The following is an 18429-nucleotide window of genomic DNA, read 5'->3' as shown; positions in this document are numbered from 1 at the left end:
GTTTTTTTCATATTTTTTATTTTAGTATTATTTTTTCGTTTCCTGGCAGCTTTCAAACTTACGCCATTTTCTAACACCTTCTCAAGTATTTTTGCAATTTTTGCTACTGTCACGTCTTTGTGCTCACCTTTGCAACAGTTTCTCTTTACCTCACGCTTTCTTCGACAATTCGCATTAACTTTTTCTATAAGCTTCTTTAATGTGTTTGACGCTTCTCAGTGTGTTCTTTCTCAATTTTTTAATGTGTTAAAATGTAAGAAATTTTTTTAACTATAATGAAAATAAAAGTTATATTTTCTGCTTTAATTAACGGGGAACTAGACATTTTAGTTAAAGTTTTGAGTTTCGACGTGAGAAAAGTGGAATATAAAGAAAAAATAATAATAAAATAAATTAATAAAGTAATGAATAATATAACTGAAGGTGCCGTTTTTATATATGTATATGTATATATGTATATATTTCTTTTGGAAAAATATGTATTATTACAATATCAATAAAATTAAAAAAAAACTTTAATAATTCCAAACAATAATAAGTATTTTGTGGAATACAAAAAACAAAACTAAAAAAATTAATTTCAACATAAATTATGCGAGAGATTAACTGGCAACACCAACCTAGAGCTTAAAATACAAAGGATGAGAAAAGAATTTTATACCTGCATTGCAAGGAAATATGTAATGAGAAAATAACAGGTATAGTGTATATAGTTTGCTTAATTTTAAAATTATGGCCGCTAGATGTCGTTAGCTTCAAAATAATACAAAATTTTCAAGCTCTGAATATTACCACATGCAACCGCCAGGTGGCGCTTGTACCAAGATATTAGAAAATTTCAAACTCGGAAAGATTTAGTACTACCTTACTGTATTCAGTATTTAAGTAACTCAAACAACTAACCCTGAAGAACAATAAATTTCAACTTTTTTTATAAATTTCTTATTCCGAAAATTTAGAATAACTAAAATTTTATTTTATCTTTGGTTCATCAATCGTTTCGATCTTTTTCATCCAAAATATTTTTATATTTATAGCACTGTTACAGAAAGAGTATATAGCGGTTGTTAAACGGATTTTTCAGAATATATTGTAGTTTATTTAACTTAAGAACTATGTATCGTAGAAGTTTGCAGGACCTTTTCATAGGCATCCTTGAATAATATCTATTTATAAAGGTCTTCAACCAGAGGCAAGGAAAAGAGTTAAGTGGTTAGGGGTAGTTAGAATTTTCAAAAAATCAATTTTTCTTTTTTTGCATTTTCGTTAATAATATTTTCGACAAATAATAAAGAGCGCTCGGGTACTCTAGTGTGAAACTTTAAATTTCGATTTTTTAAGATCAATTAACTGTTGATTTTTTCTAAATATCTAGAAAAAAAATTTCTTGAGGCCGCGATTTTGTTAATTTTTGAAAAAAAGGGATTATCTATTTATAAATTTTTTTTTTATCCGATTGGTTTTAGATAAATACAGTAACTGTTTTTTCGATGTCAATTCAGGCTAACTGCAATACCATATACAGTGGTTCACAGCCTACTTCGACGAACACCTATCAAAAACTTTCTTAGCCTATAAAAGCTGAGCAAAACAGGTTTTCAAAAAAATTCAAACGTGCTACACATATTTAGTGTTTAAAATTATTATTTATTTATTTACAGTATTTTTTAAATATTTTATTATTGGACAATAACGAAAAATATATAAAAATAGCTAAGTAACATTTTATTAATATTTGATATGTCCGCCTTTGTACTCAATAACCATTTTAAGCTTTTTTGGCATTTAATCGACTCATTTTTGGGTGCATGCTGCGTCAATTTTCAACCACTCCTAAACTCTTTAAGATCAGATTGTATTGGTTGGATTTTTGATAGATGCTGGTCGCAATAAGCTGCGAGCCACTGTATAATGAAGTTGTATGCGCTTAAGCATAGTCAATTAAGACATTCAAATGAAATGGGCTATATAATCTATCTGGAAAATTTCAAGTTAAAGTCTTCAATAAAAAATTAGATCACATTCATATAAATATTTTAGAAAAAAGTTATTATTATATTTTAAAATTAAATTTTCGATTGTTTTATATAAATAAATGTAATATATGTTTATGTATATTTCGTACATTATACGTAACCAGACATAAGTAGTATGAAGGCACAAGTAATAAATCATTGGCGAAACGTTTTTGAAACAGAGAGTACTAAAAGTTTTAAGTCAACTTCGATAAGCTAATGGATTATTTGTGCGAAGCCTTTTCATAGCAGAAATACGTACTAGGAGGATTGACATTATTTACTACATATTTGCAGAGTGATCATACGTAGCTCTAGTCACGGCTCCCATTCGAAAGTGTATTTTCTGTTTTAAATTTCTTTTGTAAAATAAATTTTTTCAATTCACAACACTGTGTATTTTTTCTCAATGAAACAATAACCCAAATAATCACATACCGTCAGACGACGGGCACCCGCATAGATTTGTACAGACATCAGCTTTCAGCCGAAATTCCGCGCTGAAAACGCAAAATGTAGCGCCCACACATCGCTTTATTAGTATATATGTATATATGTTCTTATGTATAAATTATATACATAGATAGGTTTCTATATTGTATGTATTTCTAAGTAGCTCGCAGCAATCAATTTTTAGTTTTTTTTTCGAACCACCATCACAAATAGTATTTTCGCTGATAACACGAAATAAAATCAATAGCGGCAAGTGAGAAAAAGTGCAGCACAAACAAGAAAAGCAAAGAGCAATGCGAGCAGAAAAAAAATAAAGAATAAAAAGAGAATTAAATTGGTTGAAAAAGACGTCCTCGCATGCGGGCGGTAAACGAATCGGGCCAAAGATTGATAACGCCAGCACAAGTTTCAAACAAAAATAAAAAAACAGAAAAAAGAATTGAACTGAGAAGCGTGTTTGTTTGCACGCTATGTGCTGGTTGTTTGCACTAATATATGTATGTAGGTATGTATATAAGTATAAGTTTGTATGCATGTATTCTACACCTTCATTGCTGTTTCGTGTGTTCAACTTGCGATTCAATGTACTTAGAGATACCTACAAAAATACATATCTACAAAAGTCTATCGCTTAGATACTCATGCTGACGGGCGTGATAAGACGCTATACGGGCAAAGGCACCGGCTTGCTTTGCTGTTGTTGTTGGCTTCTTATTCAGCATTCACGAGCCTCGCGGCAAAAAAAGGTGCGGAGGATATTTAATGTAAAGTTGATAACCGATAATAAAAGAAAATACGCCAGAACGAATGAACCAACAAATGAGCAAATCATGACGGCAAAACGCTCTGGCTGCCAAGCCATGCCATTCCGTGCCGTTACTCAAGTACAAGTTAAATAAAAAGTGAATGTGCGAGCAAATATTAAATTATTATATGTACACCTGCAACATTGTTGTTGCTGACTTAGTTAGACTTGGTATTTGTGTGCTCAAAAAGGGGATTGCACGCCTTACCTTGGCGGTTAACTTCGCGCAGTAATGGCTTTGGCAACCATAAAATATTAAAAGGAAATATTTCGATTGCAGTTTATTTTTATTGAGAAATTCTATGCTCGATTACGGTATACTCGTACATAATATATATTTATATGTGGTACATATGTACATTTGTTTTTATGAAGATATCACGTACATATATTTATGTGGGAATCATATTTTATATGCCCACACATATACGCACACAAAGAAATTCATTGACATAAATCAAAATAATTTTCTTTATAAAAGCAACACCTTAAGTAAAGATACCATATAACAATAATTTCATCCCTTTTACATTAGGGTGATTAAAAAAAATTACATTTTTTTCTCTGGATAGACACATAGAGTAAAAAAATTTTCAAAAACGATAACATATAGAAGGAAATAGAATTTCGATTCATAACTTTGCGATGGAAATTCTATTAACATACAAAATATGCAAAAACACTTGATCACTTTGATTTGGTCGAATGGAAAATAATAGTAGGAGCCTAAACAAAAATATAAAACCACCTTCTTATAATTAATTCTAATTTAAAAGTGGAAAACAAAAATCTTGTAAACGCATATACATACATATGTATGTACTCGTAGATCTAATTAAGGGATCTACCAATATGGCAAAACATTTTTCAGACCAATTTTAATCAAATCAAACATAAGCTTTCATCGATTTGCTTAACTTTGAAGCACGTCGAAATGAAAAAAAGTGGTATAACTTACAAAAACTGGCATAAAAAATAGATAAAGAGTAGAAAGCAAGTATATCCAAAACCCTTGAATAACTTTGAAATAAAAAACTAGTATATATAAGATATAATTGCGAGAGGTTATATTCACAAAAAAATTAAGTGCGACGAAACGAACAACAACTGATATTATTCACACAAACTGGTATAACTCACATTAAATAGTATATTCAAATAGAAATTGAAATGCAATGAGTTACATCCTCTAGATAGAATGAAAAGAGGCTATGGCCAAAAAATTGTTGAAGAGCGGCGAAACGAGCAGAAACTAGTATAACTCATATAAACTGGTGTAACTTGCATAGACTGATATAATTAAATATATATTGAATTCGGTTATACAACTTGAATGAGTTATCCATAAACGCGCTCGTGAATTTTTTTTAACCAGAGAATATTTTTGTGGGTAGTGAACAGGCGAACGTGTAAAATTTTCTTGAATTGTAATTATAAGATTATAGCACCGTTGCTACATGCCAGTATAACTGTTACAAAAAATATTCAAAATCTATTCAAAAATTATGCGAGTACAACTGTCATCAAATATAAGAATAGCTTAAGTCAATAAAAATATTAGATACTGTTGTGGAAGGCCCACTTTAACGTATCACAATATCGTAAGTGTCTAGGAAAAATGCTGTATTTCCAAATAGACACAATCCACAAGAACTGAATATTTAGATTTATAGTTTTTTTTTGTACAAACATATAAATATACCAAAATTAAGTAAATTGGACTAGACTAATATAAAAAGTTTGTTTGAAAATTGTATTTGAAATTAAGCTAGACTTATATTATTCAGAAAACATATACATATTCACAGCAAAAATCTTTAAAAAAATGGCTTACCCTAATAAAAGCTTGTCTATAAGAAGCCAACATAATTTGCTCTTCAAGACTGAAGGTTGTAATCGGTTAATTTGCTATTTTAATTGGCAAAGTTACTCCTTCTTCCAGGTATGAAACATATACATGAACCCATAAATATGGACATACATACATACATACATATAATGAATGTATACATACGTATGTATATAATAATGCACTCATATTCAGAAATAAGCTTTTTTTCAAAGAATTGTGTTCATTTCCACATTTTACGACCACTGCATTCATACACCTACGGGAAACGCCGTGGGACACATTATTTATTATACTGCACTTTATAATTATTTTTTTTTTTTTGGCGTATAGATAATCACCCTTTTTCATTTGCTGTGTCAATAATAAATATTTAACATTTGCAGTGATAAAAATCGTGTTAAGTAAATATTAATGGCCGATGGACGGATGTGAAATGTGATTTTTGTTGATAGTCGGTTTCAATTGATAACTGGTTAACTGGATATGAAAAGCTTAACTTTTTTCAAATACTAAAATTCATTGCGTGGTTTTGACATTACGGGTGCGCAGTGATGACTATTTAGTAGAAAAGAAAAAAATTTAATAATTTCAATCATTTTGAAGCTTCGAATCTAACTTGAGTGGAAAAAGTTCGTAAATAATTTGTTGTGAAGGGTGATAAATCTGTCCAAATGTTATTTATCAGTTACATATACATGTACATTCATGTTTTTTTGTGCTGATATGAAATCAAATATATAGCTACAAATATAAATACATACCTATAAACGGCTGCATGATATGTATAATGACTTGGGAGTAGTTACGGAAGTAGTTTCACTTTGATACTCCATGGAGTGATACGATGATATGAAGAGTTGTCGTTATTAATTTGATATATATTGAAAAAGTTCAGAAAAGTTAAGGAAAACACTAAAAGAGGATAGCATTTAAGTGGAGTTTGTGTGCCTCGGCGATTAATTTTAATAACTAACCTAATTGAATGGCTGATGGAGTGGGTGCCATGATCTATTGTGCGGAGGTAGATCTCAGGCGACCCTTTAAGCTACCGGAATACTGCAGTGTTCCAGGCAGAAGATTTTCCAGTCACGAGAGCTGCTGAGATAGCTAATTTCGCAGGAAACGACATAAATAATATCAATATACATATGTATACGTCGATAGCCAAGCATTGCGTTAGAGAATGTCCTTAGAAGCAGGGGGGGTAGTAGATAAGGCGAAAAGCGGCTGCATATAGACTGGGTTTCAGGCCTCAAGTGCGTTCCAGGCAATGAAATAGCTTGGTCTCGAAAAGACTGGAGGATGGTTGTTGACCTAGTCACAGATCACAACTTATTGACATCACATGCTAGCCATATAGGCGCTATTAACGATGACAAATGTAGAAAGTGCAGGGAAGTAGACGCTGGAACACCTCCTCTGCTTATATCCGGCCTAATCTAGAACTCGGCTTAGATATCTACGAGCTTCGCAGTTTCAGGGGCTGGATGAAGTATCAGAATAAGATACCAAGTCATGTACGATGTAGACTACAGTTCGTATTAATAATGAACCTCTATCTGGCATTACAAAGGCCCTGTAATTGAAATTGGGTGGATTCAACTGTATTTAATGGTATATTCACACGCAATGAAATTTTGATATAGCTTTAGAATTAAGCCCGATGCTTCGTGCATGCTAAATTAGAAATTAAATAAGATTCTCGCAGAAAAAAAATTTTAATAATCAGTAGTTTTGTAAAAAAAACAAGTTGTTAGGTTATACAAAAATAAGTTTTACCAAAAAAAAGTATATACACAAATAAAAAACTTAACTTTTTTCGCTTCTTAAATAAGATTAATATTTGTATAATTTTTATAAATTAAATTTCAATAAAGAGTTTCATAAAAACTAACAAAAATCACTTCTAACTCACCACAAGCAAATAACCTGTTGTCTGGCTGTACATTCACATGTATATATGTATGTTTGTGTGTGTATATATTCTGCAAGCCACAATTTAACGAATTTATTTTCCAACGAATTTTAAACTTTGCTTAAATCCACAAAAATGCAATCGATGGCAAGTAAGTGTTGGTTTAACCTTAAGCACAAAAGCACCAGTATACACCATATATATGTGTATGTGGGTATTTATATATTCACACCGCTTAAATAACACGTTTTTGTAAGCACTTTACGGAGAATTCTTTGTTTTTGCCTTCTGTTGCAATAAAGACGAATTGCGCGCTCAGCAAGACAATTGTAGAGATTTCGCATTAAACGTGTTAAAAATTGCTGGAAAAAAGTTGGGAATGGAAAAAAATTAATTAACACCTGGTGGAGTGGTGGTATTTTTAATTTTATTTGTTGCTTAAGGTTATAACGTAAGGTATTTAGATAAGTTTATACATACTTGTATATATGGAGAGTAATATTATATTATTCAAAGTCAGAGAGTAAGAGAAATCATTCAAGATTTGCAGAAAAAAAAAACATTACCTGCGGTTGCATCGAAGCAAGAATACTCATCACAAATAAAGAGGCTTCCAACCAAGAACTTAATTTTGATTGTTCAGTTTTTATGGCAGCTATATGCTATAGTAGTCCGATATTCATGGTTTCGACAAATGAGCAGCTTCTTGAAGAGAAAAGGACGTGTGCAAAATTTCAAATCGATATCTTAAAAACTGAGAGGCTAATTCGCGTACAGACGGCCATGGCTAAATCAACTACGCTCGTCTCGTTAATCATTTATATGTACATACTTATGTATATACTTTTTATTAGGCCAGCGACGTTTCCCTCTGGGTGTTACGAACTTCATAGCAAGCATAATATACGCTGTTCAGGGTATAAAAATTAAAATGAGAATTCAAAAACAGAAACCAAAAAGGAATTGCATTCAACAGATGAGTCCACGACTGCAGCAACAGCTTTGAAAAGCAAGACAAATTTGGTCATACAATTCTTCAATGTGTCACAGGCCACGGATTGGAGTGATTGACCAGCCGAAAAAGGAAACGGCATAACGCTAACGAGGAATGCACAGAAGAGCCAAGCAAAGCAAAAACATAGCGAGACAGAACAACAAAGAAGCATGGGTACATGATATAAACATACGTGCGTGTGTGTGTGTGAAGACAATCTAACTGGATGATGGTAAACAATTTCGAGATTGCAGGAGTAGACGTCGAAGAAACAACGATCGTTAAAGAGGCAAGAAGAAATAGTGACGGCAAAGAAGCTGCAGCAATATTATGGGTACAGCAACCACCAAAGTATCCAACACTAACAACAAGAACAACACCAAAAACACCAACCACTAACATTGAAACGGCAGTAGTAGAAGAAGAAGCAGCAGGAGTTTATGGGCACAAAGGCACAAGACACAAGAAGAAGATGCAATCAAATGGTGGTGTTTATGTGTATGTAGAAGTGTATGTGTGTGTGTGTGTGTATGTTTACAACCGAAAGAAGTAGTTGAAGAAACAGCAGAGTGGTTGAAATAAAATGCACAAAGCAAGAAATACATTAAGAACACTACAAAAAAAGTAGTAGTAAAAATTAAAGAGAATCCTAAAAAGGTGAACGAGAAAAAACAACAGCAGCAACAACAAAGTGCTGTGTTTGGGTGAAAACGCGCGGGTGCAGGCAACTGCGGCGCATAAATAATGACAGCAGATGAGTGTGGTTTTTGTTGTTATTATTGTTGTTGTTGGTTTTGTACACATACATTTAAAATGCATGAAGTTAGGCCAGCGGACAAAGCGAGTAGCGAGTGCCAGTCAGCCTGCCACGCAGCAAGAGGTAAAGCAGCAGCAACAACAATCGCAAATCCGCAAAACCAAGCAGGCAAAGCAACTACTTACATTCAATGACAACACTTGGAAAGGCTACATATGAAGAATGACAGCAGCAGAGCGTCGCTAAGAGAAGAAAAGGAAGAAGCAGAAAAGCACCATCATCAACAACAACAACACAAAAGCATGGTAGCGGCAAGCGCGAAGGTAGTTGAAAGCAGAGACAGACAAGAACTGAAGTTGTTTGCTACTGCTTTTTAGAATAACAATAAAAAATACTACAATAAAATATAAAAGAAAAAAATAACAAACACATAAAATAAATAAATAAAAAAAATTAAGAAAAACAGAAAACAAAAAAAAATAATTAAAATACAAAAATGGAGTAAAAATTTTAAAATAAAAAATAGAAGAAGAACATAAAAGGCGAAAAAGAAATGAAATGCAGCAGAAGAAATACAACATAAATCAACAAAGCGAGTATGAGATAAAAGCAATAAATAGCAGAAAAATCACTGACAATGACAACAACAAGATAAAAAGTTAACTACGGCTGCACCGAAGCAACCATACCCTTCACAGGTGCGTTTATTATGGCATAAAAGGGCATGAAAAGATGTTTATTTTGATTTTGATTGAATATTTTGTATCGCAGCTATATGTTATAGTAGTCCGATCTGAAAAAAATATGCTGAGATTGTAGTGATTTTTTACGAAATTTGGCAAATAAAATAGTTTTCCATACAAAAATTTGAGTTTGATTGGTCAGTTTGTATGGCAGCTATTTGCTATAGTGGATCGACCTGAACAATATGTTTCGAGATGGTAGCGTTGCTTTATACCATAATTTATGCAAATTTCGTATTTATATCTTGTCAAATGAAAACGTTTTCCATAAAAGGACTTGAGTTTGATCGACCAATTTATATGGCGGCGATATCTAATAATGATCTGATCTGAATAATAAGTTCGGTCTCGTTACCTTGAGCAATAATCTGTGTCAAATTTCATTAAGTTATCTTGTCGAAAAAGTTTTTTATACAAGGGTTGGATTTGGAGAGGTAGATTTATTTAGCAGCTATATCCTACAATGGTCCGAGATCGACGGTTCCGACAAATGAGCTGATTTTTGGGGAGGAAAGCATGTGCGCAAAATTTCCGAGCGATATCTCAAAAACTGAGGGGCTAGTTCGCGTATATACAGTTGGACGGACGGACAGAAGGACATGGCTAAATAGACTCAGATCGATGCGCTGATCATTTATACATATATATATGTATATATCTTAGGGTCGTCTCTGATGTTTCCTTCTGTGTGTTAAAATTTTAATATATCCTGTGCAGGGTATAAAAATATTAGAAATTACAAGTACACCCTCATATACATACATAAAGGCATAAATAAAAGTACTGATGAAAACAAACACATAGAGGAGACACAAAAACAAATAAAAGAACACAACAACAACAACAGTAGCAAAATCATAATAAGCAGGAAAGCAGCGTCCATGCTTCTATAATCATATATATGTATGTATGTACAAATGTGTGTGTGCACAATGTTTTCAAAAACAAGTTTTGGCGGCGGCGCTTTGTTGTTTATTTTATTTTATGGATATTTTAACTCGTTGCTTGCGTTTTTATTGCAGTGCCGCTTTGCTTTTGTTTTGCACAGCACCAACGTTTTTGGCAGCATTTTGACGTCATTGTTGTTGTTGTACTTGTTTGCAAGCTGGAAAGTCTTTTTTTTTTTTTTTGCGTAGCCGCCCGTTTGAGATTTCGTAGATTTGGCGATTTTTTGTGTTTTGTTTTTCTTCTGTTTTTGTCTTTGGCTTTATTTTTGTTTTGGTTGCCCCAATGAGGCGTCGCTTAAATCTTTTGCGAATTGGATTGTGTGTGCTGGCTGCTGATGACGCTTCAAAACTGGTTTGCGCGTATTTGCCAATAACTCACCCAACAAGCAGGCGTGCGAGTGATTGAACGAAGGGGGAGCGCGGAAGGCGCACGGAATAAGACTGTAACGGATAATCGGTTAAGTGGCGTGTGGTAGTGAGCAAAGGTAAGCGCGTGGGCTGGAATCCAGGCACATTTTCCTATGCGTATTTCGTGGGAAGTGTGGTTTACTTTTTAAATGTTGAAGTAATTTCTCATTTTTTTGCATTTACAGCAGTTCGGTAATGAATTTTTATAGTGGATTCGTCAGAAAGTTTGTCATTATGAGTCATGACTTCATGAATTGAAGCTTTGATTTTAGAATTTTTTATGAGCAGAACTCTTAAATTTGTATGTGATTTGTAATTTCTTTAATGTAAATTATTTATTTTTAGTTAGAATTATTTCATTCGATATATGTATATGTATGTATACTAGGGTGGAGCGAAAAAAAAAATTTTGTTGCTTAGCCTGAAGGTAAAATCTATAGATTATAAAAAAACAAAATTTTTGGACAAAAAAATTTTTTTTAACATCTAGAGGCGGCGCACTCAGTTTTAATGCAAATTTCGAATTATGGTTTTACTTTTCAAGTATCGAAAATATCGATAAAACTGTATATTATTGAAATTTAGAGAGAATCTTTTCCTGATAAATGTGTGAACTTGTGGCACAATTGGGTTAAATAGCGTCAATACTTACTTTAGCCCCCCTTACACTTAATATAAAGATTTTCGAACTTCTGCTTGACTTTAAACTGTATATACCGGTCAACAAGTGAGAAAGCTTTAAGAAATTCAGAGAGCGTCTCTCTGTAATAATATTGTGTTCTTGTACTTAAAATAGATAAAAATCGGGTCAATACTACGCCTAGCCCCTATATATGGTACCTAATATGAGAATTTCAGTTGAATTTATGTACATATATTTTATTATTTATATAAATATTTTATATATTTTTTTTTTATATTTTATCTTATATTTGTTTACCCATATTATTTCAATTTTAACCATTTAATTCGTTCATTTTTTTATTTACAATAACTTTTATTCACTTTGGTGACAAAGTTTTATGAATGGCAGTAATTCATAAAGCACAAAAAAATTTTATTTACATACAATTAACGGTAAAAATATTCTGCATGTAATATTTGATCAATTTTTTATACCATAACCTTTTTTCAACTGTTTCTAGGCATTTGAATATTTTCTTTGCTTCGCCTTAATCAAGCGCATAATTCCGCCAGTCACAAGTGTATATTAATAGTAGCAACAAAAACATCTGGTATAAATAGAAATACAAGTAATTGCTGCTGCTGTTGTATTTCTTGCCAAGCAAAGCATAACGGAGTGGGCAAACAAAAACTAGAATAATGCAATAATAAATTAAAATAAATAAATACTCGAAGTAGTGCACTCAACTAAAGCAGTTGAGAAAACAAAGCGCGCGCTAGCGAAGTCAAGTGGTGGCGTGCAAAGGGGGGAGCAGTGCAAATATTTCAGATTGAGTGAACGTTGGAAATTATTATTTCGACGATGGACTGGATATGCTGGACACAGCAGCCCACCAAGTACATTAGGAAAAACACGTTATATGCAATGGAAAAAAAATAGGAATATATAATTGGCATTTTGCAATGACGTAAATGTTCAAGTACACTCTCTCATATATGTATATATACATATGTACATACATATATAGACAAACGATAGACATTTTTTTTTTTCCATATAAATATATGAATATATCTACCATATATACATATGTATTTATATAAATGCACTTTTGTATGAAAATCCACGCTGGCTTGCGCTGCAGCCTTTACTTCGCTACAAAGCTGCAACAAAGCGCTTGCAACTGCCCCAAATGAAGCTGCTCGATGTTGCACGCTATGTTGTCTGTGTCTTTTGCTGGTTATTACTTTGGTTTTCTGGCTGACTAACTGACATTTGACTGGTTGACTGCATGCGCCTCCGACTGGTTGTGGTCGCAGACATTTCAATATTTGTTCAGACACACACACACACATACATACATGCGGTTGTGTAAAAAATTATGTGTGTGTATTTGTAAACCGGTTGATCCAGTCGGTTCAACGCTGGTCACGACACGAATGTGGTGGCATATGGGATGAGGTGCTGGGGATGCCGCAGCGTACGGGTTTGCCATGCTGCTTTAGTCACTGCATCCATATGCACTTAAAAGGCAATCGTTTCGAATGGCTCAGACAATTCTATTTTAATTATTATTTAAATTGTAGACAATAAACGTTTACCTCAACCATTAAAATATTCATTTATTTTAATAGATGCAGGTGAGAATTTAGTTTTTCTGTGGAAGGTTAAGATGAGCTGATTTGTTCATATAAGTATATATCGTATATATACACAACTATGTTTGTATGTAGCTTGGTGCATTTTAAAAAAATGTATTTTGTTGCTTTTTTTTCTCAAGAAAGGTCATATTCCTAGCAATTTGACCTTTTGTTTATTATTACTTTTTGGTAGCTATAAAATATGTGGTAATATATACTTTCGTCTAAATTTGAGGTTGTAGCTTTTGCTGTTGTTTTATTGTGATTTTTTGTTAGCAAAATTTTCTCAGGATAATAATATAACTAATAAAATTTTCAAAAGTGTCTTCAATGTAGCTATTTTAAGGGCTAAAGCCAGCTTAAGATTATGCAAATTAAAAAATGCATTCGATTTATGGTTTTTATAAATCGGTTAAATGAAGTAATAACCTCAATCTCAACTTGTTTTATTAAAATTCCGTTTATTGTAGCACTTGTTGCTTTCAAAAATGCCTCCAAAAATTTAACGGTAAATCAACACTATGCCAACTAAAGTACTGAAACATTACATACTCGTATGTATGTATTTCTTAAAAATAAATATCAAAGCAATAGTTTTGACAACAAGATGTAAGAAATACTGATTTGAAGCCTAAAGGATTGATATTTCTTTAAAGGATATTATTACTGTTAAGCAGAATTCATAGAAAACTAGTTTGACAATGATCAGCGTGACGAACCAAGACGATTAAGTCCGTATATCTGTATATGTATGTATATGGTATATCCGAAACCATTTTTGAGATATCGACCTGCAGTTTTGCACACACCCTTTTTTCTCCAAGGAGCTTCGCGTTTGGCGGAAACGCCGATACCCGGCCACTATAGCATATAACTACCATACAAACTGAACGATCAAAATCAAGTTCTTGAATGAAAAACTAATTTTTTTGGCAAAATATCTTCATGAAGTTTGGCGTGAATTATTTTCAAAGATAACGCTAAAATCTCCGAATAAATTGTTTGGATTGAATAACTATATGTTATAGCAGTCATACCAACTGAACGATCAAATTGAAGTCCTTATGTGGAAACCTCTTTTACTTGACAAGATTTCTTCTTAAAATTGGGCACATATTATTGCCCAAACCAGAGTTACAAATTGTTGAGATCGGAGTACTATAACATATAGTTTCCATACAAACTGATCGAACCAAATCAAGTTCTTTTATGTAAAACTCTTTTATTTGACGAGATATCCTCACGTAATTTGATATTGTTTATTTCTTCAGATAGTGCTACAATATCCGAACAAATTGTTCAGATCGGACTACTATAGCATATAGCTGCCATACAAACTGACCGATCAAATTGAAGATACGATGTTTTCATACCCTTTTATGCTATCAAAAAAAAAACCTGCCAAGCATAGCTTGTTCCAGTCAGGTGTTATATTTTTTTTTTTTTTTTTGAATTTAAGTTTTATTTATTTTTATCTTTTAGGTTAGGCTATTTAATTGATTTAAGTATACCTTTATGTATTTATTTTTTAAAATTAAATTTACAGTTAATTATTTTGTTGCTCTTTTATATTTTTGAAAAAAAATTTTAAATACAATTTTTTGTATATTCGTGCTTCTCAATGAAGATGTACTTAATACTAAGTGGCTCTCGAGTGGGAATTCGAAAACGGAAAGGCTATACCTACATATATACTAGTTACAATATGCTGCAATAGTAAAATGTAATTATACCAAATAAGCTTCATTATAAAATTTCGATCTCAGTTTGCTGACGTTATTTATATTGACTTAGATATACATATATTTATTATTATTTTGTTTTTTGAATTATTTGTCATTAAATAATTATGCCTTCAATGTCAAATATACACGCTACTTCACTGCTTGTTTAATTAAATGAATAAAGCTATATACTAAATGTTTGTACATACATACATATGTATGCATATTTATACAAAAACATTTATTTACCTTTTTTGTTTGAATATTAGTTGGCACGTTTTCATTAGCACTAACACAAGCTGGCTTTTGCTAATAGTATTCCACTTGTTTATTCAGTTAATTATTATAACTTTTTTTTCAATTATTTCTTTGCACTTTGTTTAAATATTTTTTTCACTTTGTTTCAATTACACTTTCCGCTCACATTAATTTCACTTGATTTATAGCAATTTTTAATGTATTCTTTACACACACTTCGCATACGTATTTGCTACGCTTTTGTTTTTGTTATATTCTTTTTTTTTGTTTTACAATTTTTTTCACCTCAATTGTTGAGTACTCCAATTAAATTAATTTGTAACAATTGCAAAGCGCATCACTGTACTCATTCGCGTTGCTTGAATAACAACACTTGTGCATATGTGTATGTATGTATGTATGTATTTACTCCAATTGCATTTGCACTGCTCCTCCACATTTCTACATTTTCGACATTTGCTTTGCTTGTCTTCTTCTTACTCTTCGCTTTTGCTACCCAAACACATTAGTTTCGTGTTACTTTCTTTCACTTCACTTCACTCACTGCCTTTGCTTATTCTTTTGCCTCGGCATCGTCACTTTTTTTGTCGTTAAATATGTAGGTACTTCACTTTAATTTCGTTTGTTGCTTTTCATTACATCGTTTTAGCTTTGTATTATTCACCTTTCACAGCGTTAAATTCTTTTTTTTCTGGCCTCCACGTAAATGTAAACAAAAATGCAGGCAATTGTAAATTTTTTCCGCTTTACTTGTTTAATTCTTCATGCGCTTTAGATTTAGCGCCAATTATTTTTTTGGGATACCTTCTCGCATAAGTAAGCCAAATTTACTTCGCTGCACTTTTAGTATTTCTACCAAATAACTTCGTAAATCGAAAAAATTCGTATGCACTTCACTTCGATAATGTGTTGTTGTTATTATTGTTGGTAGCGAGCACCAATAAATAAAAATTCGCACATCGAACGCGCACTAACCGACTCTTCACAACAGCTTCGACCGGCTTTTAAGAAACAACTGAAGTGTCAGGCAGCTGGCACGGCCGCAGCAGAAACAACAGCGGTGAAGCCGAATCAACGGCGTACGAATGACGAAGGTAGCAGCGGTGTATACGATGCGGTCGCTGTTGCAGCAGCAGCGCCAGTCTAGTTTTCAGCCAGCTGCTAGGGCACATGGTGAGTTGTAGTTGTTGTTTTATTTTAGTAGAGTGCTAGTAAGTGGCGACGACGAAGTTGTTTGCAGCTGGCAATGCCAATCGGTGCATTTAGCAGTGAGCAAATGTGCTCTCTTTCTCGTGCAATTCAGCTGCTGGATTGCGTGTCTCTCTTTTGTGTGTGTGTTTTGCAGCAGCGAAGTTGTTGTGTGCGGCGAAGAGTGGCCGAAATGTTGTCTCTGAACAGCTGTTCTGGCTACTCAGTGCATGGGGGAGTTTGCCTAAAAGTATGCCACAGTTATGAGGCGAATTTGATGTATGACTCGTGGGCTGCTTAGCGAAGAGTGTTGCCTACGTTAGTAAAGGGGAAATATATTTTTTGGGTGAAAAATGCAGCGTATTTTTGTAGTGTTTGATGGCTTTTGAGTTTGAAAAAGTATTATTTTCACGTACATAAATAAAATGATATTGAACTGAATTGCAGAAATGCAAAGCAGAAAAATAAATATTAAAAATTAAAGTACACAGCCCGTTTTTGCATCGAAACTGAGAAAATTATAGATGAATGGTATCACTTAAGAATAAACGTTTTAAATTTTGTGGGTGATGTGCTGGGAGGCTTAATTTTAGTCTTCATGTTAATACTATGGTTTTGAAAGCTTAAGGTGCTCCTAGTTTTGTTAAATGAAGGTTATAAAAATTTAAAGAACTGTTTGATATCAAAACTATTTTTTGTGTCTTGAACAGTGCATCTACGCAAGAAGCTGCTTATTTGTCAGATCCGCTGACAGCGTACCACTATCGGACCACCGAAGTCTAAGTTCTTGTATGGAAAACTTTTTTATATGACAATATATTTATCTTCCCAACCTTTGGCATGAATTATTATACAAAAAATTTAAGAAGTTTAAATCTGAGCAGTTTTATAATTTCACGCTTTAAAACCCACTTGGCTTTCACGACTCGGCTAATTCCGCAACTATGAGCGTTGTGTGCGGGAGGAGGTTAATCGTTGGTTTATTATTGAAAAGGCTGAAATTTCACTTCAATTTATTTTCGCTTCCTCATGTCATCGCTTAAGTGATTTATAATGACATTATTCGCGTTCATTAGTCAAATTTTATTTTAAACACTGATTCTGAATTCATTAAAAGGAATTTTGGTTTAATTTGCAAAGTCAAACCTTTATTTGAGTTAGGTCTGTTTCACTATATTTATGACAAATGCAATTTTTTTTATTGTGACAACTGTCAGCAAAATACAATCCTGCATCCTAGAGTAATATATGTTCGTAAAATGTTGATAATCAAACGGAAATAACAATTCACTTCAAATGCTTACCGAAAGTTCGTTAGATAGTATTATATATTTATCGGTAAATTTTTATTGCAGCTGTCTGCTATGGTGGTCCAACACTTTGATCAGAGATTTTAGCGTTACCTTAGAAAATGATCTGTGCCAAATTTTATAAAGACATTTTGCCAAATAATAAGACTTTCCATACAAGAACTTGATGATGATCAGTCAGTTTAAAAGACAGCAATATTTCATAGTGATCCGATACCGGCGGTTCCGATTACAGCACGATGTCTCAAAAATTTAGGGACTACTTCGCGTATATACAGACGGGCGCACACACAGACACGGCTAAATCGTCTCCGATGTTTCCTTCGAGAAATGGTAAGGAATGGGAGAAAAATTTCTTGCTCAAATCGTAAGAATGTAAGGAATACGAAATATTTTGAGATGCCTGTGAACATTATTGGAAATTTTGTTTCTAAAAGTAGTATTTTTTTTTAATACCGGCGGAGTGGCAACAGAAATCTTTATTTTTGAGACGGAAAGGCATCTATCGATTTGGTCTATTTTCAGAACTGAATCACAGTATTCTAAGCGCTAAGTCCTCATAATAACTACAATATATTAAGAAATCTCATATTTTGATGAATAGAAAACAGAGATAACAAACCTCATATTCGGAAAATTTTACAAAAAATAATCGCTGTTTACCGATAAACCGAGGCTATTGCTGTCAAAGATGCTGAAGGTTTTGGTACTTAATACGTCATAACGCCAAATCCTTACTCCCAAACCTTGGATCACAATGCATTATAGTATGTTATTCGATATTCTTTAATCAAA

At 32.9% G+C, this 18429-nt stretch overlaps 1 protein-coding gene across 8 annotated transcripts in view; it reads right to left on the bottom strand.

Annotated features, from left to right (window-relative positions):
• The window catches only part of kek5 (kekkon 5), a 231193-nt gene extending 214999 nt beyond the window's left edge, over nucleotides 1-16194 (bottom strand). For 6 of the 8 annotated variants that reach the window (XR_011396343.1, XR_011396344.1, XM_070109466.1 and 3 more), the window contains exons 1-2: nucleotides 15128-16194; nucleotides 7041-7402 (exon numbers count right to left, since the gene is read on the bottom strand). The gene's annotated coding sequence lies outside the window, so the exon portion shown is untranslated. Of the gene's footprint in view, nucleotides 1-7020; nucleotides 7403-15127 lie in introns of all 8 variants that reach the window. The other 2 variants (XM_070109465.1, XM_070109467.1) reach the window with 2 other exon arrangements.
• Between the last annotated feature and the right edge of the window lie 2235 nt (nucleotides 16195-18429).

Source organism: Bactrocera oleae, chromosome 5 (assembly GCF_042242935.1).
Source record: "Bactrocera oleae isolate idBacOlea1 chromosome 5, idBacOlea1, whole genome shotgun sequence".
Taxonomy (NCBI): domain Eukaryota; kingdom Metazoa; phylum Arthropoda; class Insecta; order Diptera; family Tephritidae; genus Bactrocera; species Bactrocera oleae.
This window is presented reverse-complemented; position numbering and strand designations above follow the sequence as displayed.